Source organism: Argopecten irradians, chromosome 4 (assembly GCF_041381155.1).
Source record: "Argopecten irradians isolate NY chromosome 4, Ai_NY, whole genome shotgun sequence".
Lineage (NCBI taxonomy): Eukaryota > Metazoa > Mollusca > Bivalvia > Pectinida > Pectinidae > Argopecten > Argopecten irradians.
Genome location: NC_091137.1, coordinates 46,521,019 through 46,546,216, shown reverse-complemented (window position 1 = coordinate 46,546,216; position 25,198 = coordinate 46,521,019). Strand labels below are relative to the sequence as shown.

Genomic DNA, 25,198 nt, shown 5'->3' with positions numbered 1-25,198 from the left:
GGAAACCTCTTTGAAGATTTGATATATATACAATAAGGTTATGAAACGTTTTATGAAATTCTAACATTTCACAGAAAATGTATGAGATATCTCTAGACGGTCAAAGAATGTAGGAAGATATTTAATTAAACATGACAAATACATAATTTGTAAATTTTATATTGATTGGTCTTGAATGGTTGCGTACATTTGCAACACACTTTTGAACCATTAAAAATAAGGATTCTGACGTCATATTTAATGTTCAAAGGTTATGGAATTTATCTTATATCACAAATTATATATATAGTGCAGACGTAATGTAGATCATTCAGCAATAATCAAGTTCATTACAATTTTTAATGGCAATATAACAACCTACCTTTTAGGAATAGAGTCCATGGTCATTTCATAAACTGTGCTTGAGAAAGGTATAAAACCCATCTCATGCATCTTGTTCACCAAATTACCAAGATACTAAAATTTCCAATACTTCATAAATCTATCTATGATGGATACAAATATGCCGTTCGTGACGTAAGACTGGCTAAAGGCGTCCAGGCATCTGATTATCTAACCTACATATATCGGAATGTGGGCTTGGCCGTATAGACATAATGTTATAGTTTGATCGTTTTGCTATTGAAAGCCTGATTTCCATTTCTTGACTCTTTGAAATTCGATATAAAATACTTAGACGAAACGGTTCTGGCGACGTAACGAAAGAAAAAGCGAGGAAAAAATTTCCCGCCGGAGTTGTATCAGATATATGTGCATAACTCTGCAGTGCAATGAGTGCCTTTTTGAGGTCGCTGCCTTTCTCACAAACGAATCTTTGGGATTGGGAAGAGACATCGCTTACCGTCTTATATAAACTTATGATAACTTAATAATACTGTCTTGAAATAATGCTTGGTAATAAAGATGTGTATATTCCCTCGCTCAGTCGGCGCAAACATTAACCAGTATACATAGAAAGCAGAGCCAATTGTTTCAGACTTAAAGAACAGTATGACGACAACTTCACTTGCACACTAGTGCATGTATAGACAAGGTTGGATTCAAGATAAAATTTGTAAAAGATGGATGTCTTCATCGCATTTAAAACATATTTTAATTTAAAAACAACAGGTGGATGCTTATTCCTTAAAAATAAAACTCGTGACTATATCCCCAAAATATAAAATCATAAATCGTACACTAATGTATAGTCTCCAAATTGTACACACAGATAGGACGTTTGGCTCATATTACATGGCTATTTATCACTATTCCAAGTGCAGATACATGTTCAGGCAGCGTTATGATATATCAATTTTTCTTTTGAAACATATATAACATCATTAAAGTCTATTGCAAGAGGGCTCAGAGGAAAGCATGGAAAAATAATCCCAAGGACATAGTATTAAAGAGACTTATATCATGCAAAGTAAATTCTAAGTATACTATAATATTACATTGTCTAAACATATATCGAATACTAGGATTATTTTACCTAGGTTCTAATGTATATCACTCTTTCTTTTCACCTGATTTTGTTAAAACAGTAATATGTTGATCATCTGTGTCAATGTTATTGAAAATGAAATACATGTACTTCCCTTTGTCTTCCAGTACTCCCAAACCGTTTTAAATGAAGGAACTTTAGTTTTAAACTCGAAATGGTTATAGTATTTTTGTCGACATTTGACTAATATGTTCTCAAAATAGACATAATGTATATGATTTAACGCAGACAATCATTGGTCAGATTTCAAGGTATGACAAAACACTCTACTTAAACCAACTTCAGCTAATCAAGACCAATTAACAAATCGGAGATGTGATGTCGTATTCCTCATTATGAATGGATCATTCTACTTAAAACATTTAAGATTGTTTCTTCCAATCAGTGCGATGAGTGATCACAAATACTATGACTCATGAAAGCTACCCTTAGCAAATTGGTTGGCGTTGAGCTCCATTCATGCATTCACTTATTTGCAACACCAGTAATATACAGGGGTATAAATGTCTCTATATACATCACACTGGATACGTTTTAGACTTAGAAAAATCGTCAAGTGTGAACCTAATCAAAGCTGGAATGAGTGAGCCCAGGGTTGTGTAGCCATGGTGGACCACTACACAGTATGGCTATACGTAGTAGTAGCTCCGTCTGCTTTACGACCGCCATCCAGCGTACCTTTTCCATTACAAACCTACGGCGCTATAGTACAATCTATGTCTGCTTGGGGTTATTCGGCTTAGCAGCCCACCCCAAACTCTCGTAACTCACCTCTCACTGTCAAAAACCCACTCAGTTGCGACCGAGAGGACCCATTTATGAAAATGATAACGCATTTCTATTAGGCGATATGATACTCAAAATTGCTTTTGGTTTTGGGCGATCCATCCAGATCACACATTAAGAAAATCGCCTATGATGATATTAACAGCAAGTATAAGTATAATGTTATTGCTGTTATTAGCAAGGTTCTTGAATTTGTTCGATGGTCAAAGAGTGGAATCATTAAAATCTCTCGAAATCAAAGACAATTGTACGAGGTGTGTTTCTGAGGATAACCGCATGGTTTCTAGGTCTTTGTATCCAAGGATTTGTTGATGACGTCACTGATTCGTGTGTGGTACGGATAGTATGCCCGGGGTGGCGTTTTACATAAAGCGTCCATACTATGGTGTGAACACTCTACTCACATAACTATATATAACATAGATATGTGAAATAACACACAACATTCTTGTGTTCTCCAAAACCTGGCAGAGGCTAATAGTACGATGTATGTATACACATGGTAATGGCCTGGTTGACAAATCACACCGTCTTCTTCGCTTCCTTCTATCATAATCTGTTATCCACCAATCACAAAAGACCCGAAAACATAGGAAATATGAACCAAACGAATAAAACCGCTATCTTGTAATCACAAGGATTTTAATGAGTTTGCGAGTACCAGCTAATACCATTAATGTTTTAATTAAAACTCTAACACTTTTTGATCGACGAATAAAACCAGAACACAAGCCTCAGAACACCTTATACTTACAAAGTAACATGTGTGAGTTTCATAAACTTCAAATGTATCTTAACAGCACATGACAAACGGATACTGATTAAGGCAAGAGCGTATTAGATAATAGGTCATTGATTCTGTCGCAATAACAACGTTGCTCAAAGCTCAAATACAACCCCCTTAACTATGACACATTAAAGGTGTTTAGTTTATGCCTTTACTCCCTTGAAGCCTTTTGGGTTTCTGTTGTTTCACTGTTTTGGTATAGAAAGGAAAATGACGGACTTGCATGTAGTTTTTACCATTCATTGTATGTCATTGTATGAACGGGTTTAATATAATACACCTTAAACCGACGACAACTTTTGAAGTTTATTGCATCTCATGGACGTTCCATTTCGAATACGTTTATAACACAAAGAACTTGAATTTTCACAATGGTATACGAGATTTATACTATCATATTGCAGATATATGCAACCTTTTATATAGCATCTTAATACGCTCTGTGAAACAGTGTTCATATATAGTTCCATGTAAGAAGGTAATTTGATTAAAAAGATATATGTCTGTGTTTTCAGAACGAAATAATCAATATAAACAAAAAAGTGATGTATATCGATAACAATTTGTGATGTGATAGAATCGTATCCCCTTCAATGTAATATGATGTATATAGACGTCGTTAAATTATTTGATATTCAAATCGCGTAAAGCCTCGTAAAGAATAATATTATGTAATCTCCCTTTCATATCATATACTCTGTTTTGCAATATGCTATATAATTTATTATCATGTAGTTCCGTCCATGTTGTTCATCCCTATTAAACAATATTCCATTTTAGCATATATTTGATATGTTGCACTATGTTCGAATAATATTGATACTGTTTAGGTTTTCAATGTCGTAGCTTTCTGACATCCCTTATGTGTTCGAGTTATTTTTTGTAATACACCTGTATGTCCGTATTCTATTAGTTATTCTTATATTTACCAAAAACATAAAGACAACTGAATTTCTACTTACATATGACTTCCGGGATGTGCACGACTTTATTCCAAAATCTGAAACATAACCAGAGCAAAATAATAATCACATACTTGATGTTATGTACATGTGTCATATCCCAACCAAATTAAAACATGAATTTATTCAGAAATATATATATTTATATAGATATTAATTCATTTATCCCTAATATTTCATAATGCACTGTTCCAGTCTTTGAGTGAATGATTTTAAATGTGCATCCAGGGGTAGGTGAGGAAGATCACATCACTTATTAAATATTTCATGTCAATTATGAACTTTTAGAACAGGGATTTCATTCCGAAATTGTTTCCTTACATTTTAAGTGAATTATATAAAAAAAAACACAATAGCAGGATTTCGATAAGTCCGTTTAAAGCTAGAGAGTATCTTTCATTAATTATTACTGCTGCGTTGATAGATAAGACGCTCTTGCACTTTAACTGATGGCAAAACAATTGATTCTTTAAATATGCTGAAATCAGCCACACAAGTGGGTTTCATCTTATCATTGCAATGAACACACACCACAAGCTTTCAACCAATAATCGAATATACATAACAGTGACACGTTGAGATGAAAAGTAGATTCAAACAAAACCGATGAATGATAAGTCTTGATGCAAGACATAGCGTCATTCTTGTAGCTCCCATGGCAAGTTAAAAAAGAATTATTTTCAATATTTTATATATTTATTTGAATATCTAAGCCATACTGCCAATGGAAGTAATTATTTGCAAGCCAAATATGCCTTGTTAACATTATCTTGCGTGTTCAAGAGTTGGAAAAAAATCTAAATTCCCATCTCATATTTAAGATTTAGAAATACATTAAAAATGATCTTATTATCAATGTACATTTTGAGTGTTCATATTAACCATGAATACAATTTTGTTTGAAGCTAGCACTAAATAAGACTTTGAAAAGCTGACTATCAACTTCAATTTGAAAAATTCAACAAGATTTTTTAAAGCTTTCAGCGTATTTGAAACATTTGATCCTATCATTATGGCTCACGATATTGAATGTTTTATGCAAGACTAAAGTTAATGTTCGAACACACAAAAATATATGTATTGGCGTATTTTAATGTTAATCGTAATTTATTTCCACAAATCATTGTCTACACCATTCAATTGAATCGTTATATTAGATCCAGTTCCTAAGGCCAAAACATCAAGTACGTTGTGGCACAGTATGCATGGTAATATTTATTCTGGGTGGGGGATTGGCTGCAGACAAGAATTGTCACGGTATTCAATAATAGAGTGTATGATTCTCCTTAAATGATTCCAATTATAAATGTTTAATATTGAGGGTAGGGTGACCAGATGCATTATTTATCATTACAATCAATAATCCCTATACATATAAGTCCCGCACGTAAATACCAAGTTTAATAGCTTTAACCCTCAAAGGTCTTAGCACTCATAAAACTTGACCATTGCCTATAGCAACGATCATATCACAATGCCGAGAGCTGGTCAATCTCGATGAATTAGTCTGGATCATTATTAAGAAGCACAAAAAGCCTATGTTTTATATATAAGAAAGAATATACTTAAAGCATATTTACGAAAGGTTGTGTAGTCACGAAATGCCTGCAACTCTTTATTTTTTGTTTAAAGAAAAAAAAATTGAAACATGAAACAGAATCGAGCACGCTTCTTTCATTTTGGTAGAAATGTCAGATAATAATTTTAAAGCATAGTAAATCTTTCCACGAAAATGAATTGAATGACACGCAAGTCATGTTCTAGTATACCGCCAAGTAATTTTCCTTCTACAACAGATGTTATGGATATTTTGATACCCATCGAAAGGAATAATATACCACGGAAGTTTTAGTTTTCGCCATACATCATTTTCTATGAATATAATCTGCAATGTAGCCTTATCTATAGTTTATATCACATCAAAGCGATCCATGTCTTATGCGCTGAATTGTGATATGTCTCAAAACTTTAAACAAAATTCCTGCAGTGTTTCGCCTGCTAAAACTACACCACTGTAAAGTGCATATCAATCAAGAATTTTGGCTTTATTCCACTGTCTTTCTTCGCTTAAGCAACTATTGGCAATTAATAGCTCTTATGGTAGACATTTGTTAGAATTTCTTCTTTATAAACAAATTTTGCTTTAAATCCTCTTATCACCCCTTCTTTATGGATTCGTGATTAATGCTTTAATATAGCAATTGTTTACTATGGTTTTTTTATCGACGCATATAAAGGTGACCTGACTGTTTCCAGGAACCCACATGGTAGACCGCACAAGTCTATACAAACAAGGGAGGTACACTAACCATGCTTCTTACCACAGCCACCAGATGTGCAAGGTTAAAAACATATTGCTCTCGCATATCCATCGATAAACGGGTCCGGATTCGAGCGAAAACTAGTCGGGTACGCTTACGTCCCATGCTGTGTTAATAGGTCTTGGGAATTTGAAAGGCTATGCAAGGAATATCACTTCCAGGGATGTAAAAAAAAACTCACAGACAGCTAGTTTAGAGAGTTTTTCTCAAGAATGTCTAAAATTAAAGCAAAGGTCATTGAAAACCAAAAAGCAGTATTTTTTCAAACGCTAAGATTTTTATTCAGTTAATACTGACCTTCACATAATTTGCTTTCTTCAGATTTTATCTAATCTTAAGAAAATTGAATCATCTTTAGTTTTGTACACCTACCGTGTATCTATCGTGTATATGCAATGCTCCACAATATTGCATTGCTCATGATGGTTAAGATATATATGTTTTTGATATAGATAGCAGCTTTCATAACAGTTTGTATCACGCCATAATTGACAATGATTAAGAAACACATATTTCCATATAATTTCGGTCTTGGAACTGCCATTTCGTCTCTGGTCTAAACAAGATTGCATTCCTTTTTTTCCATTTTCACAGCCATATATACGTATGTCACATTATTTTGGCATATAGATATACATCATCAGATCTAGTAAGAAGAAAGTGTATTTTCATGCAATTTCCCCCCACGAATGACAGTCCCTGTCTGGGTTTTGATTTGTCTCAACTTCTCGTCAGCTTGTCGGATAAAACGGCTATCACATCTTCGGCATTATAATTGATAAAAATATTCCTCATCTGATTTAAAACATTTCATATCTGATCATAATGTGTAGATATTGATTAGAAGAAAAGGTTATTTAAAGTTTGAATATGGTAAAGAAGGTCCATGATGAACGCAAACGAACAGTCGCCCAAGGAATCTATTGCAATAACGAATGCAACTATCAAAAGTGCTTTTGTACTTTCTTCTATGTTACATAATTACATATGGTGGGCATTGCTTAATGTAGTCCGACGATTTCCATAGCCTTAATATCGCCTCAATTCTCTTTATCTAATACCATACGTTTCAAATTTGTATTACTACATTGACAATTAAAACAAAATCACAAAAGAGACTGTTATTCACTTACTCGATGTATCTGATGTTAAATGTTTGAATGTAAATGTTGAATATGTAATATGCTATTAAATTATAATATCTATCATATTGTATCTTTTGTTGTGTTGTCAGTCACTTTAGTTTTGATATCGTTATTCAAAGGGATCGTGATTTAAAGGGACAATTCAGTCTAAGAGTACATTAAAACTTGCACCTATATCGGAAACAAACCAGTTCTAATGGTAATTAGATTAGTTGGTTTAACTGTGATAAGTCAGAAAAGCCCACTGTAGTTAAATGTATGTGAAATGTTCAATCGCCATTACACATAGTCTTGTATGCCGAATCCTGACCCTTGCCTGTGTAGTAAAGATTTTTTTTGTCTAGAACTACTCGAAACGCTCTTACAGTTGTGTTAACATTATTAGATGCATGTTCTTGTCTAAAAAGAATTTCATCAACTCCTCAGTGGTTATGTATTGCATTTGTTTAACGTATGTGACTTTGACTCGAGTAAGGGTACAGCGTACATGTTGTACCTACTTAATCGTATTGATCAACGATTTGGAATTTCAATGGTATTATTCAAAATACTTAACAATGTTGTGGAATTTGTCACTATTTCTTGTCATATGTTTCATAAGGAATGTAGAACAATACATTTATGTCATATTTTGCTTCGTAGTTATGTAACGAGTTAGTCGTAGTTAAATTTAAATTTTAATTAATGAAGTAAACATAATCCTACCTACATTATTTCATTTTAAACTATATCTGAATACGTGTATTCTAATCTAGTTTTATACTACACAATTAAAGATACATTTCAGCACTGATATTTTGCGCTATGACCTATTTCCGCTAATTACGTTTCTGCGTTGTGCTAATATAGTAATTAAATGGAATATTCAAAATTTCTTTGCGCTGACCTAATTCAAAATATAACTTGACGCGAAATTTGATTGTGACGGTTTCAGTGGCCGTACCACATCCAGTTAAACGGTAACTCCGGATGAAAGTTGTAGCTAGAGATGTTTCGAAGACACAGCGGTACACCCCCTGTCAGTGAGTACCAAATAAAACGAGGCCAGATCACACAACTGACAGTTGTTAGGTAACCATCATTCACACGGCCAAAGAAAAAGTGACGTATCCACAATATCATTGTACTTTTAGTCTCCCTACATGCTTTGTTTAGAAATCTTGATTCCCCGAGTGCCCTAATTCATTCCCCCAAGTAACTTCAGTTGTTTCAGTACTCTTATTTGATGTATGGCTGTGCTACTAACACATTTAGATTAACCAACAACAGCGTTAGATCACCTATGTGTACGCGAAATTGTAATGTTATGTTTTAAAGTTTATTTGGCGGGAAACACAAGTAAAAAAATTCAGTCAAATACGTTATGTACAGACTACCATAACAAAAAAAAGACATTTTCTTACAATAATGTCATTTTCTACATTGCTGCTAACAGCAATTAGATACCATTTTTGTTGTTAAATACAACCATTTTCTGATTCTCCAATCGAAACAAAGCTCTCTAAATGGTAACATAGGGAATACATATATATCAAAAGGAAAAATAAACTTGAACAAAGATATAAATTTTTACATTTTACTGTAAGAAAGAAGTAATCATCTATGTTTCCATTACCACTTTTACTGGTAAGAACTCGTTGTGATTTGGTAATTTCTTGCTGGCAATTAACGCATGCTTATTGCGAATCGAAATTGCAGTAAGAAACATAACGTGCACTTTTATGTATGAAATAATGTCGGTGTATCTATATTTGTTATCGTAAGTATCACCACTGGGTGATACAATGATTTAAGAGTTTCCCCGTCTGGACACATAATAACTATTATAATTGATTTCCTATATCTTCTGGATTTTCCTGTGCGAGTTATGATTGCGCAAAACACACATTTGTATAAGTTTTTGGTATATGACGTTATCTCCAACGGTTTATTGCTGATGGCAAGACAGTATACCGTAATTAAGCTATCAATACCATCTACTGTCAATATTGATTTCGTCTTCTGCCAATATTTGCCTCCCTTGTTAACTAACAGTGCAGTTTCCTAAATCAGCTGTCTATGCATACAGTGTTACAGTCAATCACCTTGTTTGTCCTATTTGAATCTATTTCACAAATAACACAACAAAATGAACGATTATCAATCAGTAATTTTAGTTAGCTTAAACGGAACATTTTAGAAACCAATCCTAAGGGTTGTAGTTGACTGAGTTGGTCCTAGTCTTATGCTGGAGATATGTCTCTCAAGGGCTTTGTCAGAAAAGCATCTCCTGATCTACAGATCTCTATCTTTGTAGACACACGATTCTGTCATGTTCTACTTTTCATGAATACGTTGCCGAATGAGACTCCGGCATGACATTTAGGTTTTATATATGCCTTTGCAAATCTGGAAAACGCTTCTATCACCTAACATCCATAACGAATGTTGTGTATTTGCGTTCCATTTTGAAATATAGGATGAACTGACAGACAGAATCGAAGGACGTTCAGTTCTTAAAATCAATTACTGGTTTATATCAACGTTAACATAACACTGACATATCAAAAAGAAACACACTACAGTTTTTTTTTTCATTCTTGAAATGATAAATGGTTCTTACGTTTTGATATATTTGGTTAAAGACCCATTTCTATTTAAGTCTTGAAACATTTTATTGACGCAAAACTCCACAGTTGCTTCAGAATTAAATAATTCGGTTATAATTCTACTACAATGACATGGAATTCATTTCGATGTCATGTATGGCTAAAGAGTACATTCATTGATAAAACTTTGGAGCGCTGATGACTGCATGCAAATACAATATATTTCCGGAAATTGTTCCCCGGCAATCTGTGTCATTCTCTCTGTTATGCAACACTTACAACACACCTACAATACATACACGTGTATTGTACACCTCGCATTCTCACGGCCTGTCATGATTACATACTGTAACTAAACAGATGTATGGTATCTTTACAATACCATATTCTTTATAGCTCAGTGATAATCCTGGCGGGGTGACCTAGCAGTAAACAGCTAATTATTGGTATCGGCCATATAGACTATAACACGCACATCTATCACTTTCTGTGTATGATTGCACAAACCTTACATTCGTCAGGGCAACTGTTAGAATCAGAGAAATCTATTTGCGATTCGACAATGTATGGTTTGCTTGGAACAAAAGGAAAAAATGATTAATTAGTTACCCATCGTGTTTATGCCTAATTTTGACCGATAGCTAGATTATAAGTAGATTATACTCTTTTCAAGATATTTTGTTTATTTTTTGCAAAAAAAAAAAAAAAAAAAAACACCACAGCATATGCATGATATAGCCTAGCACTAAATGAGCATATCGTGCAGCTTTCTTTCAACGCTTGTCTGTAGTTAAGTAATGTCAAACAAGACAATTTCGTATTGTGGTATGCCATGAATGTGTATGGTCATGTTCTTTGTATACCAACCAATTCATCAGGGGGCAAAATATATGTCTAAGTAATATCTTATCTCTTAACTGCCTTGTAATCTGTATTAAAAGCTGCTGTTTTTATAAATACAGGATTAAGAGCAAAACAATATCAGATAAGAATATATCACTTTCTTATTAAACGAGATTGGTTTTAGTCACATCCACAACATTTTGAAACGTAATTTCAGTTTTTCAAACATATTTTTACATCTCAGATTCGTTTTCATTTTTCAGAGAAAACGATTTTCAAATTTATTAGATTTCATGATTTATGTCTCGTATCTTGATTATATTTTTTAATTGTCATTTCTCAAAGAATTGTAGCTGACTGCGGTTGCTCTTGATATAAATGAAACATTTTAGAAGTCTGGACAGCCAACAGTGGCAGTAGAGGTATAACCAAAGTTATACAGTAAAACAAAGGAAAAGTCGAAGTCAGCGGGACCAAGCAAAATATTCGACTTATCCGATGTATATAGATACATTTAATGTTTTAACAAAGAATTTCAAATTAACACTTCGTGGTTGATTACTCGAGTCTGTATTATTTCTGTCAGATTGATTTTTTCGTCATCAGGCCAACGTGTCCCAACTGTACATCTATTTTGCTGCTCTATATGTAAATTTAAAACAACAACAACAACAAAATACTAAGGAATAGTAGACTAAAAATTGCAGACATTGATACTGCAACATATATATGAATAAAAAACACAATTAGAATGATGGTTATTCAATACAGCAGATTAAGCCATACCAGATTTGGGGGCTTTTAAGCTTTCAATTCCTTGCTCTATAAAAAATAATATTATATCGTATGCATCCATGGTCATTTTTTTCTTGTTCTGAGGCCTTGGTGTTAGTTCTTTCGAAATATGTTACCGTAAGCTATCTTATTATAAACCGTATACAATAATTAAATAACAACACATTGTACATCATAATATCAAATTTGGTAATTCCCAAAAAAAGATAAGAACGATCATATCATTCTCATTTATAAATATGTATAAAACCTTTTTTTCTTTTGGTTCATGTAAAACAATATTGCAATCGTATACGCATAACGAGAATTTCGACACATTTGAATTTGATGTATTACAGGTTCAAAATCAGTCATTGTAATTACGCTAATGTATGCATAATATTCTGGGTATACAGCAACAATTAACTGTCTTTATTCCAAGCTGTGCATTATTTTGTTGATTTGTAGGGTGCAAATAAAATAAAGGGGATTTATATGAAAAAGATATGACCCAAATTTGGTCCATTTCTTTATTACCGATGATAAAGCAGTAAATGAGAGCTTAAATTAGTGTATATATTATTGATAAAGAACAGCTGATGCATATCGCAGATGTTATTTCTGTTTTTGAAATACAGCACCTGTACCTAAATTCCACTTTTGGTAGGCTTTTCTTACCAAATAAAATAAAATGACACAATACCATAGGTATTGGATTTCAAAAATAATGTTTAAATCAGATTCTGTCTTTGTGAAAGCAATAGAACCATGTGAGGTGTTAGTTCCCTGCATTAACTATAAATTCGCTAAAATAGGACAGGCCTAATTTACTGTTACATTAAATGTAATGCAATCAATCTAGTCTTCACACCTTATGAATCAATATCAATGCATATTTATTAAACATCCTAATCTGTCAACACAGAATGTGGCATCATGTCACGCTGAAATCGTCAGTGTTTGCATAAATGCCACATTTTGCGTTTATTTCTTTTACGATTTTCTCTATATCACATTTCTCATTAATTTACTGAATATATTTGGCTTTTATTCCTCATTATCGTTATCGAGCCCATCACATGTTTACCCAGTTTCTCAGTAAAGGGAATCAGTTCGTTTGTCCTGATGCTTATCTTAACTACATCCAGTTGTACCAAGGAATGCCTAGCTGAATCCTCTTAATTAACGAGTTCGTCATCTCCATAAGTCTTTTTATATATCCTAGATGTACAGGCTTCAGCAACCACGGAGGTCTAACGTTATATAATAGGGAGGTCCGGCGAAGGGGATGATAACGATATTGAAACAAACCCCGCTTAATTCACATCTCTTACATCTTTTTTAGATTCATTATTAACGCTTGAAGCATTAAAAGAAGTATAATTTTGTATACTCTATTCATCGTCTTCATAATTTTCAAATGACGTCGTTCAACATCGACATCACACTGACTAAAGGTTACTCACCATAATGTTCTTTTGCAAAAAAACTAGTTTACTCATAGCATATGCCTTATGAAGCAAATAAGATCTTGGAAAAAACCCTGATTTTTGAAAACACAAATCAAAATGCAATTTTGTCAAGATGAGGAATTTCCACTTTGTAATAGCTTACACATGAGAGTTATTTTTCTACAACATTTTCTTTATCAGTTTTACCAATATATAACATTTATCTTCATATTGACGGTATTGGAGGAAACAATACAACCGCAATCAAAGTAAAGAGAAAAATTCAAGGATATCCCACATGCATACATTGTACTACAGAATTGACCTATTTCGGGTAAGCCAATTATTCTCCTTCTTCATAATAGATATTGATATATTGATGTGATCTTAATGCAAGTTAAACATAAAAGGTTATATAACATATGTAGGGTATACGAATATACTTATCAAAAGAAAAGATAGAACCTATATGTAATAGTTATCCATCTGTTCATAGGTCATATCGTTTAATTTCATACATTTTCAAATACATCATAGGACTAAACACAGTGATTGATTGTATTTCACCTTTGAAATTATATCTATATGATATGACATATCAAGACTATTCTTGTTTACATAATTGTACTGCTGTATTCTTAAGGTTTGTCACTATGTTATATAGATACCAGATTAATTCAAAAAGTCTTATAGTTTTGTCATTTTATTATAATGAAATTGACGTAGTATCGACCAAAACCAATTTCTTACGACTATCATGCATACTTGTTTAATCAAGATCTTTGAATAGTTTAGCCAAACTGTTAAACAATTTACTAGTTTATGTATTGTTTAGCAAAGGATGTGCGCCATCAAAGTCAAGATGATGTGGTATAAGATAGCATATCAGAAACACTACATGTGATTGTTGTACATTATATTAAAGATCATACACATATGAACGCCAATGTTTTAAACATTGTGTAACATTTATGCTCTTGTAAACTACACAAAGAACAACACTGAAAGAAGACCAAACTCCGGTCTTAAAACTAGGTGACGTATAACCCTACAATAAATATCCTTTCGGAACATATGTCTACTTTGGAGGTAGGGCGAAGGAGAATTCGGTTTGCTACCAGTCAAGAGCCTATTTCCTTTGACAAAAACTCTCTATGTTCGCTCTGTTTAGTTAACCTTTTTGATTTCCATTACCATGTGTTTGTGGAAAGAATCCGGCAGAATTTTCAACAACGTTTTGAGCGGTTTACACGTGAGAGGGACAAACATCGTCGATATACATATGTAACGTTCCGCCCACTTGTCAAATCCGTAATGTCGGGGTATGAAAGTTTTGTATGAAATGTTATATTTACTTTGATTTAGATACATGGTACAAGAAATCAGATTGATGGTAAAGACAAAATACTATACTCAAAATTTCAAATATTATAAAAAATGCTATTTTCACTTTAATTTACCATTTTCACAATCCTAAATATAAGACAAAGCTAAGTGTTCACACAAATACTATATAAAAACTTATTGGGTATTGTTGGGATTAATGATAAATAGAAATATGACCTTGTCATAGTTCCTTCCATTTTTACTCTGAAATAAATCGGTTGCAGAACAAAAATGACATTGTTTAATAATTTATGAACCTTTGATTTGCATGTCGATTGGTAATTGGGTTGATATTCAAGATAGTGTTTGTTTACCAAAACCAAATACTGATATTTACCACCATTTATATGTTATTTGCATTGATAATTAACAAAATTAAATTGTAAGTTAATTTTGTACACAAGTTCATCAATTATTCAACTGTTAGGTCCGACAAAACCTACACGTAAGATAATTGAACTCAATTGTCCATTGCTCACAAACACGAAAAGCAAGAATGTTCTTTGCAATTTCGTTTGTGACATCACTATCTGTAAACAATCATACAGAATCACGCGATGTTTCAAGCATTCTCACGTGCATCGAACATATCACGCGAAAAACATGAGATATTGCGTGACCTGATACAGAAAAAAAACATTTTTGTGCATCAATTTTGTCAGTTTCCAAACAAATATATAGAATATACAGTGTATAGTAAACTTTTTAATATTCTGCTTTATTATTTCGTTTTGAGAATCATCTTTAGATTGTTTTGGTTGACAGAGAGTACATGTAGACATAAATTATGGCAATAAGACACAGTCCAGAACATTTTTAAGTAAGTTTAAAGTCATGGTATTTGAACACATACAGGTTAGGGTATACATGTAGGTATGTCCAATTTTCCCCAACGAAATATGAATTCAAAGTGTGCAGCCGATGTTCCATGCATTATTTTTGCTGTCTTCAACACTTTTGATGCAAGTGAAACTAGTAAGATATAGATATAATTTAATATTGGAATGTGTACCCATGGTATTTGATTGTGATTCACAATCAGATAATGTTAGGATTGATGTGTTGAAATATACAGCAGATGCGTTAAACGTCTGAAAGAATTAACATTACCGAATGCCTAACAACTTAAATCAGGTTAAACTTCAAGATAACAGTCATGTCGTGGAGCAGGATTTAGAATTGTTTTCTGGTGGGATTTAGAAAATCGGTGCCTTCACCAACGCCTACCTCAGATCCCTCTTGCGTTTTGCAATCTGAGAAGATAAGCTCGGAGTTAACTGGAAATAAAGCACGTCAAGTTGATGCTTTGAATCAGCTGGCGCTGATATGGGTGCAAGAATGCAGCCCTTAATTAAGGGACCTTGGACCTGGATTTAAGATTAGTGGGTTTATCTGCTTCATTTACCCATGAAGTTTCTTCAAAGCTGACAATAAACATTGACAGGATTGCCAGCCGAAGGTCTTCTCCTAATTCTGGTGCTGGTCAAAGATGTCAGCACTGACCAGCAGTCAATCTGTCAACATTCCTAGAACAACAGTGTCAGGCGTATGACTTTAAAGTCATCCACACAGTCATACAAGTCAATTTGACCTAATTCTTTATCAAGGTTGTCACGAGATTTCAGTCAAGGCTGAATAACAATTGCAAGCACATCAGGTAGCATTTTCGTCTTTTCCGATTTCACCAAATTAGGTTAGTTTCGGTGTGCTTCAAAACCATCGATGCGAACTTAAAACTCTGCTCAGCATCTTGATTAAACAAGTGAATTGTAGCTCTGTGGCATAATCTCTCTGATTAACTGAATACCTCGCTTTTTATTTTATACTCGCCATTGAGTTCAGTCGACGATTGAGGACTAATGATGTCAAGTTGGAATATTTTGATCTGGCATTGATCGAAAATAACAAGTTAAGAAAATTGACCACACCACCATGCTTGGATTGCATGTTTCAAAAGCAATAGTTACAATTAATAGGCAAAAAAGGAAGGTGTTGTTTAAAATAATTTTCATTCGTAATAAGAAATAAATTTTAACCCCATTAACAAACACGTTCGACTCATCTGGTGTATTCGATTAAAGTTTGTTCGACATACGTGCGGCATAATTATCAACGGTAGCACCTTTTTTAAATTAGTGCATGATGTGCTTGGTAAACTAACGAAAATAAGTTATTAAGTCAGAAACTCATCTGTATCAAATTAATTGATGCAGCAAAAGTGGCAGTATAATTAACACAGGGAATTCATATAACGAAATCACGAAGCTCAAATCATTTTATACATCTTTAGCACAAGCTCGAATCAAACATGAGTCATTTCAATGCATTATTGTATCCGTGTTTGTGTAAACATGTTTTGTATTTCTTTTATCTACGTATAGGTCAACTTTAATGTTTTTGTTTGACATAAGATTATCATAGCTGTATGATTAATAGTGCATACATTTTGATGTTGATCTATATATGCAAAAAAAGGTGTTAGTGATTTTAATCAAAAATGAGAATTCACACATTCTTTAATTTTTTTCTTCATTAACATAATCAGTCCCAGTGTCTAGGTGTAGTCTATCGACTTATCTTAATCCAACTTACACTTTTCAAGAGTAACTCTTATATTCAACAAGTAAATATGACGGCGAGCTTCGCGGTGTAATATTAACACCTATATTTTTATTTCTATTTGCTTACTTTCTTCACTTTTGTCATATTTAGATCAAAGTAGAAACGAAAAGTGCAGCGTACTCCTATAAATATTTATAGTAATTTATCACTGCATATAAATTTCAAACTTGTATGAAAGGGGTTGTCATCGCTGCCCATAAATCATAAAAACGTCCCCTCGTGCATTGAGGCTTAAGTGACAACAATAAAATGAAATATCACAGACTTTCCATTGGCTGCCATACATTTCGTGAAATGTGCATCAATTTGGTATTTGCATATCATATATATTTTAACTCACGAAAAGAAGAGGAAATTACAAATAACCCTGGGCCGATTGTAATTTATTCAAAGGCAACCACCTTTATATCTACGAATCTTCGAGTGTCATGTTTCTCGTAACTTAACTACTGTTATAGAATCTGAATATCAATAATTCACAGCCGTTCTTATCAATCTCGCTCACATTGCCGTCAATTGGTTGATGTTCCCCGACAGACGACATCTAGAGTCCCTAATTCAGTGAGCTTCATGTCAATCTTGTAATGAAGGTCTGCGCATGCGTCGGTCGATAGGGATGTGCAGCAATAAAATTGGACAATAATTGTTTTATGGCGTATTCGCTTTCATGTGAGTAATAAACTTCAACAATGAGATGCGGAAACGTGGGAACCTGTATCAATGCGTGATTATTGGTATGTCGCCTGGTTTTACCAAAACATGCATTTATATGAATGAGGGTGTTTTTAGGGTGAAACATTAGCGTTTATTTAACAGTAAGTGCATTCTATTTTTTATCTTCAAAAACCAATCAAAAGCAAATACGAAAATAAAACCACTATCACATGCATTTCACATGTAATGTTTTGTAAAGTAAATTGCTTTCTTAAATGGCTAATGTTCTATAATTTATAAATTGCTTATTTATCTAACTTTTTTTGTCCTAGATGAACTGTCTAGTTCCATTATGTTGGTCAGGATATTGAACTACTTCTACCCGACTTCTGCACATGTACCATTTTAATGTTGTCTGTGCTAGTAGTTTAACATGTAATTATTTCACTTGTTATGCATGCTGCAACCAATTTCGTTTGAAGCCTGAAGCATAATGGCGTCTTGTTCTGGTTTTGAGGTCTTTGGGAACTCATGTCGGCCTTGGAATAGAGCCCAGACATGCTTGTTTTAATATGATTCCTGCTTTGAATCTTGTTTCCCCTTTTCAACAATATGTTTGTGGACGCAAAAACCCTTCTTAATTATAAAAACAATGTTTTGAAAGAGGGCAATGAACTAGACGTCCTTCAACCTGTTTGCAAAATAATTTTACCCTGTTTTGATTCATTTTTCAAAACTGAATTGTACTCCTTAAACACCATTTTTGTCTACAATATTAAATCATCACGCAGAAAATCTCTGAATCTGGCCTGAATTGTTAAGAATGGATCCATTGCTTAAAAATGATTCCCAATGTATGTTCCTCACTTGGAATATAATGATTATTTTTATTCCTCTTTTTCCAATTTCTAAGCAGCAATAGTACTAATAAAATTACAAAAATATTAAGGTGAAACGAATACTGTTACTGACATCACACGTCCTCACCTGCTTGACAGTTCAGATATTTTCCTGCGACATTTTACAGACAATGTTATGTATTGGCCGGGCTATGCAAACATGTTTATGATTATATTATCCATGGCGTATCGTGTTTGGCCTTATGTCGATATCCTCCTGATATTCGGATACGGGGCCTAAACAAATCTAGTACAGCCATGCCTGCCCGGAGAGCAAAGGTTTCAGATGGGGCAGAGATTAGATTATATAAAGCATACTTTGACATGAATCTCATATTTTATGAGCGATGAATCTCGATGTTTGTGAATCCGGGACGCCAACGAGAGACAGTTTCCTCCCACAACTGCAGGATGAGCTTTCTAAATATATGACTTGGTTTCCATGGATAGAAGGAAAACCTGGATCACATCAATTGACGTTTTAGTTATATGGACGAAATTCTTTGGATATAATTGTATCATTTTTAGTTTAATTCATAATTATCAAATAGTAATTATATCTCTTAACTTGCTATTATTTTGTATCATAATGTAGTAGCTTAAGGTTCAAATTTCGGATATTTCCTTTGAAAAAATTATATAAGCGGATTTTTCATATAAATTTGTCACTTCTTAATAGGTTTAGTTACCATTGTGGAAACAGAAACATCAGATATTTGTAATAGAATTCAAGCAATTTTTAAACGAAAAAATGTATATACCTGATATGAATGCAACTAGAAAAAATGAAGTCAAAATCATTATATGATATTTTATACTTAATTGTATGAAAAGAAAAATAATGTTAATACTTCATCTTAAAAAAATATTCTTATTTGGAGTGATAATATTTAAAGAATTGTCATAGATTAGAATGCATATAACACCTTATCATTACCAACCACATATAAACATCCAAGATTCATTTTTATCAGTATAGCTGAGTATAAAAAGTGAATATTTCTAGATAGATTATACGGTTTCATTTAAAAATATGCATAGCCTATTAAATGTTTTGCTCAATTAGGTGAACCCCTGGTAAATACCACCAGAACTAAAACAAGATATTTTACAATTAGAATGTATTCGATCGCTAATGGGGCTATACTACTTTTTAATTTTAAATATTTGGTGTGTCTTGAACAGAATAAAGTATATAAACATTGTTTTAGCTCACCTTTCTTGCCAAAATATTAAATTTATCTTTTTTAATACAAGATGTCACCATACACATCCGAATCTGTATACCATCATCAATAGATTATGAAACTGATATTCCATATTATTCTTCACTCAATATTATTAATTTGCTTATAGTAAAGGCGTTTATGCTTTTCTCGTTTTTAATTTATGGTATTGTGTAATTATAAACTATCAATATTGAAATCACATTCTCGAATTTCATTTAAAATAATGCCGTTAGTGTAAAATTCAAATTTACCAACCGGTAAAAATATCTAGATAAATTATCTCGAATATGTTAGGACGAAAAAGGACTATTACTAACCTGTTTTATGATACTGATTTAAGGGTCTTCAGGTAGGTCTGACACCTGTGAACCTACAAATAAACTATATCATTGTGGTCACAGCTTTGTGAACTAACGTTTTTTCCAGCGAGCCTTATAGTAAAGCCTCGTAAATCTACTGTCTTTTCCTTCAGACAGAAGCTCGGCCGTCTCAATACTAGTGTTAAAATATATTTGTAATGGTGCCTGTACATTCACAACGTACTGTGTGGTCCTATTGCCGGTTTAGGACGATCCGACCTCATATATTACATGAGAAAATATGTTTTCGAGTCTAATTCAGCCTTTGTACAAATTAGTTAACAACTAGCATCAACTTTCTGTGAACAGTGAGTATAGGGTTTTTGGTATAGAGGCCCCGCGTTAGAGTTGTATGGAATGAAGGCATGAAAGAAGCCGCTAGGGGGGAACTCATAAAGTTACCAAGAGAGAAAATAATACATTATATAGTGTTTTATAGTATACAGTTGTAAAAAAACACCAGCAATTGCTATGGAAACAATAAACCAACAGAGATGTGTAATTTCTCGTCTGACCTGGGATCGTACATCGTTATACTACTTTCAGATCATGAAATAAAATACAGTTTTAAGGAATTAAGAAGATTACGTAACACTTGACTTCTGGATATGTTCGACATTTAAGTTTTCCCTTTGATTCTATGAGTAATGTGGTAAGTATACGCCGGCGAATTAATCCGACTATTAAAGTTTAGTTGTAACCTTGAACTTATATCCATAATGAAAACCATACCTTAGTCGAGTTATTATAAAGTGAGATGTAATAGATCTGATATTATTAAAATATAATTTACATACCAATATAAAAGATACTTTAATATATATTTGATTTATATTAATGCTTATTTAATGGGAGCTTTAGTAATTTCATAATTTGATGGCGTAAGGTCATTTTCATAAAGTATATATATGTAAAGTTTGTTATAATATATAAATTTACTACCATTTAAAATATAAATTCATTATTTTTCTTATTAATTTTCGACGAGTAAAATAGAGGAACAGATATCAAATAGAAAACAATTGCGTTATTTGCACTTCTGAGATGTGAATCAATTATATTTTAGCATTAATGTATTTTTCCCTTTTGTTATCATTATACATTTTGTTAGTACAAAACATGTATTTTAAGCTTAATGGATATTTTTAATTCATTTACATTTCACTTGCTGTTTTTATTTAATATTTCTCAAGCTGTGTTACCAATTTAAGTGATATATTAAGACCATATAATAAGGCATTAATAAATGCACTCAGGAATCATCTCTATCAGTTGGATTTTAGGTCTTAAATCTCAACACTTGGTTATGATTTCGAAAAAGTCTTGGATAGTTTTGTTAAATATCATAGTGATATGTAAAAAAATCATAATTATGTTAACTGACTGAAACAACACCAATGATGCTCGATATATTAGCGTGATATGTTATATACACAGGTATTGGTCAAGATATAACGTTAAGCTAAAGTATGCACACAATGCTTAGAGCACAAACTCAGGTGGTCATTCGAGTGACCAGCAATTGTCCAGACAAGTAGGCATGACAATAAATTCTCAATTGGACTCAAGTGTTGTTTAATACTTTCCATAATCAATCTAAATTTTGCTGAAATGGGAGGATGAAAGCGACACCATTATCAGGCAGGACGCGTAAGTGGTCAGTTTATCCTGGCCTAAGTGGACAAATTGGACGTCTACCTCAATATTTTGGACAATTACAAAATAATCATACTAGAAGTCAAATACCGCCAAGTGTCTGTTTGTAAATGTTCATTTTAAATAGATAAAGCCATGGGAAAATTTTAATCTTGAATATAGTTGGAAATCAAATGCTTTATTTGATACAAAGGAAACACTGTCAAATCATCAGTAAGTTAACTTTGCAATCATTGTTTATGACTAATTATCAGATTTATTATTAATATTAAGATTTATAAAGTAGTTTTAAAACATGATTATAATACAACATTAAATCACAATAGTAATAAAGTATAACATTTGAAAAATAAATAAGATACAATGAAATACTTACGTTTACCAGCGAACTGTTTGTATCATAACGTTTTATCCAAATTGCACACTTTGACTCTTTATAACAAACACTTTCAAAAGCACCTTTCCACAACAACATGCTCGTGTGACAACCACAGACGGTGTCTAATACATATCAATACTAGTTGTCTCCCCTTCCCTTTTGATCGCTGAGTCGAAGACTTGGCTGAATAACTTAGTCCATTAACAGTGATGATTGTTGAAGAGGTGAACTATCATAGTCAGTGACTCTGTCGATGTGAACAACTGATTTTTTTTAAATTAATGTATTTCTAAAATGTTTTTGAATACATTAAGGTGGTAACAGTGGTGTATATTTCATATTCAACATATGGGGAATCCGGTCACCGATACACATGTACAATACTGATCTGATATGATTGTTAATTAACTGTGCACTAAATTATTATAATTACACACGTGTATGTGAAATAGAAGTCAATACCGACAGCTAAGGTAAAATACAACAGGATTTTCTAATTTATTCATATACATCTATTTCTAAGGACTCCATATATAAATTTATGTGAAAAGACCAAAATCTTTATTTTTTGATATCAAAACGTTCAAGATGGATTTTACCTAGCTTTTCTTGTGTTTCTATGTACTTGAAGATGACCAAGAGACAGAAAATTTGTGGAAGGGATATTTACAATGTTAAATGTTTATATATATTCTCCCTTTGGGGAACTAGTATTTGGAATTTTATTTTATTTTATTTTTTTTTCATTTATTTCTGAGGTTCCCTTTGAGTTATTTAGGACAAAATGTCTGAGTAAATAAATATGCAATTGCTTGTATTCGATTTTTGTAAAAACGAATCTACAAATAGGACATAAATCTGTGGAAATTAATTGAATAAACAAATATGATATATAATTATTCTTTATTTTCCTATTGAAATATTTTAAAATATTTTCTGTGTTCTTTTTGTTCCTTTTTAAATAAATTATTTCAATTTAAAAACAATACTAAAAGCTAAAGTTTATATGATTACTCTTTGCGTGACTATTTAAACTTAAACTAATACATTGTATAACTTCTTACATTTTACAGAGAAATAATAATCGCTTGACACATACTTTCTAAATAAGTTGTTTTGTGAAAGCTAAAACGTTGGAATAATACTGGTGAAATAAAACGTAACTTTCTAAACTGTAATGATAGTACGATAAATTTTCTTGCAGTAAAATAAGCTATCGGTAACATTAGAAAAAATTCTAACATACAACTCCGAGAAATGTTCCCAGTAAATGGCTTCACTTTTTATATGAATGACAAAATGACCAATTTTCCTTTCACACTCTTAAGATGTATTTGTGTTATTTTTTCGGGTTTGTTGAATAAACATGAAACCTAATCTACCCTTAGCTGCTTTGTAAATGGTCTGAGCTTTGGAAGGCATCGGGTAAAATAGATCTTGGGGTAATTATCTAGCAATTTGGAAGAGTATGATTTCAACCTACAAAATTCTAGGTGACAATCAACCGTACCCTTCCTTACGTCAAGTCGGATATAAATCGACATTTATGTCTTGCAGAAAGACTGATGAGGTAAACCAGGTACACTCAACTGTCCAGAGGACCTCTTCTAATAGGAAGGTTAGCTAAAACAACCCGAACAGAAAGCAAAGTGTCTGATAATTCTCTCTGATCCCCCGTCATATTCAATCAACAAATATACCGTTAACTATTGAAAACATTATTATATGTTTGACATTTATTATGCTTCAGAATCAGGAACTTCACCTAACTTATAATTCATTTTCAATCCTAAAGAAGCTCTATTCTTACATCTAAAAAAATACATCTTTGATGGTGGTCACAATTAGTTGGCAATGACTGTTAATTGTCCGATTCAAACGTGTGTTTCGTTGTAACATGTGTTTTGATAAGTATAATACAATTACGTACAAATCCTAAGGCGGATTTGTTTACACATATCAACTTCTAAAGGACTGTTAAACATTTGGATATTTTTAGTATGTACTTGTAGATATTCAAATTTAAGTTATACAATCTGGGGTAGGGATATAAAAAGTTTGAATTTAAAATGTCATTATCTTTATTTATTTCTTATTTAGTATTATAACCGTATAAACGACAAAAAAAATATTCATTTACTAATATCGTAGTTTCTTGACCCCCTCTCCCATCCCTAAATATAATTAATTGAAATTTACCAAGATATTAATTTGATAGTTATATACTAACAATTTTTGATTAAGAAATAAATCCATACATAATGTTGAATTCACCGAATTTCGGGAGAACTGCCATTAATCCCGGCTTAATTTTTCCTGAGACTGTATCGCTTATAGAATTGCTGAATTATATGATTTAGGTCAGCTTTCTGTTACCTCGGATTTATCTAATGACTTCTCTCAGCATGTGGGTAATACACTGCCAAACAGCGCATTTGCTATAAAATATCGTTTTATATGAAAACGTATAAATTTGCCGTACTTATTTATCTTGTTTCTGAATTGTGATATTCAGTTACATTCCCCCCCACAAAACGTTAAAACGCAGGGCATAAACATAACGATAAGTCTGTTATGAAGTTTTACCCTAGGGTTAAATTTCCATTTTTCTTTTTATCTTTAAATAATAATTCTATAAACCTAGAATTCTCATATATACGCGATGTGGTAATCGGTAAAACAATTATTGTCTAGTATACATCTTAATTAATTGTATATCAATGTTCCTATTATTAACACTCTAGGTTATAGTAAATAATAAATTCAGCATCTAAAATTCATTGTATTATATTTATAGAAATTATCCCGAAGCAATGCTAATAAAAAGCAAAAAGGAAACCATGTCAATAAGTATTCCTATATGCAATTATG

The 25,198-nt window shown here is 32.5% G+C and overlaps 1 protein-coding gene across 1 annotated transcript in view; it reads right to left on the bottom strand.

The window, feature by feature from the left end:
• The window catches only part of LOC138321837 (homeobox protein php-3-like), a 109,865-nt gene that overhangs the window by 65,622 nt on the left and 19,045 nt on the right, over positions 1-25,198 (bottom strand). The window contains exon 2 of the mRNA XM_069265830.1: positions 4,022-4,059. The gene's annotated coding sequence lies outside the window, so the exon portion shown is untranslated. The remainder of the gene's footprint in view (positions 1-4,021; positions 4,060-25,198) is intronic.